Source organism: Ursus arctos, unplaced genomic scaffold (genome assembly GCF_023065955.2).
Source record: "Ursus arctos isolate Adak ecotype North America unplaced genomic scaffold, UrsArc2.0 scaffold_10, whole genome shotgun sequence".
NCBI classification, from domain to species: Eukaryota; Metazoa; Chordata; class Mammalia; order Carnivora; family Ursidae; genus Ursus; species Ursus arctos.
Genome location: NW_026622764.1, coordinates 47,853,595 through 47,855,668, shown reverse-complemented (window position 1 = coordinate 47,855,668; position 2,074 = coordinate 47,853,595). Strand labels below are relative to the sequence as shown.

Here is a 2,074-nt window from a genome sequence, read left to right as displayed (position 1 = left end):
GCATGTATGTATAAGAAATTTGAATCACATATTCATTTTTCATTTGTTTTAACACTTCGACACATCATTTTAGATGTCATCACCTGTCCAAGAGTGTCAAATTTTTCTTTGCCCATCTGGACGTTTAGTAAAGAAAGTCAGTCATTCCCTTCCCCTATCTGTCAATTGTCTTTTTCTCCCCCTTTCAATATAAAATTCTACATATTGTGTTTTGGGGGAAAAAATGGAAAATGGATGTTTTAGCTGGTTTGAATATAACATTAGCTTACGTTGATGTAGTAACTTGGAAGAAAATGTATTTTTTATTCAAGTTGTACAGCATAATTTTAGAGTTTTTTAAAAAATGCAATAATAGATATATTTAATATTTCTTGAGTTACCAAGTTCAGTTTTTGCATGTAGAATGTAAGTGTCCTAAAATTGAATCTGTTTATTTCTTTATCCTTCAAAACTTTTTATTTTACACTTACCGTGGTACAGCCTCATGCAACATTAAGCAGTTGTACAAAATATGGTGTCTGTACTCGAGGAATTTATGCCATAATAGTTAGGATTTGATATATGGAGATTTCCAGTGCAAAATAGTATGCGTGGTTGGCATGAGCTTGTATCTTTTCTAAATTCAAAGATGCCTTCTGAAGATGATGAAACACCAAAAACAAATGATTATAATGTGGACACACAATCACATGATTAATACTTACATAGATTCGGACTGGAGTAACTAGATACACAGCATACACAACATTCCCTTTAACATTGTAGGGTGATGTTAAACTTTTTTACATAAAAATGTAGTTTATTTTCCTCAAGGCATTATTTATTTTCTATATCACTAACCCCTCCCAATTTCTTCCCCCAAGAGCTATCCAAACTAAACGGGTGCCCCTGTAATTCATCCCTTTTTTACATTGCACATGGGTTGTTTTATTATAATGCTTTACCGTAAAGTGAAGGGGGGTGGGAGGGAAGGGCTTACTGCTGAGGCAACAGGGAATGGACAAGTGCAGTTTCAGTCTTTACTGAGATTTTAACTCTGCTTGAATAAACTCTTACTAGATTCTTAGATTACTTCATTCCTTATAATTCTGAAAATTTCTCATCCTTATGGTTTCCATTTCTTTGGAAACCAGAGACTCGTTCCTCTGAATTCACTGACTTCACACATTCTATTTCAACAATTTAACATGGATTTCTTTCTCTCTTCTAGGACAATAGAAATAGTCTTCTGAACATTTCCAACCACTGAACATTCTACAAACATCTTCTTGTGTCCTTCCAGGTATTCAGCTGTCCTTCAGATATTCACCTTAGATTATTAACCCCAAGATAAGACTTACAACTTTCGGCTGATCAACATGTAGCACTATGGATGGACTAATATGGAAAATCTTCTATGTTTTACAACTACTTTTTAGCAGTCTTTTTCTTACCTTTCCCTGTTCATTGTCAGAAATAAAGATGCATGATTCTTTTACTTTACTCAGCTTTTTTCAACAAACTGTAATCGCTAATTTTTTCAATCATAATTAAACCAATACAATTTCCTCTTCCTCTTTAAAAGTTAACCTAGACATTTTTAAAGTCTGGATTTCTTGCAACAAGAGGTTCTAGGTTCATCTTTTTTTCCCCAGTGTTACTGAGGTATAATTGACAAATAAAAATAAATTGTGTAAATTTAAGATGTACAATATGATATTTTGTTCATTTTTTAAACTGTGCAACCTACACAAATTTGCATGTCATCCTTGAGTAGGGGCCCACATTGATCTCTGTATTGCTGCAATTTTAGTATATGTGCTGCCAAAGCAAGCACGTGATATCTTGATATATGTATACGTCTGAAATGATTACCATAGTAAAGCTAATTGACATATCTATCACGCCACATAGTCACCATTTATTTATTTATTTATTTATTTGCTTAGCTATTTATTGTGAGAATATTTAAAATGTACTCTCTTAACTCTAGGTCCACTTTTAATTCTGCCACAGACAAGTTTTCACATACTTTACAAAGAAGACATTACAAAGAAGACATTTTATTTGTTTCTTTGTCTCTAGAGAAGAATAT

At 32.8% G+C, this 2,074-nt stretch overlaps 1 non-coding gene across 1 annotated transcript; it reads right to left on the bottom strand.

Annotated features, from left to right (window-relative positions):
- Window positions 1-1,711: 1,711 nt before the first annotated feature.
- Window positions 1,712-1,816, bottom strand: LOC113251602 (U6 spliceosomal RNA). The gene has a single exon (XR_003314570.1). It is a non-coding gene; the product is annotated as a U6 spliceosomal RNA (small nuclear RNA).
- Between the last annotated feature and the right edge of the window lie 258 nt (window positions 1,817-2,074).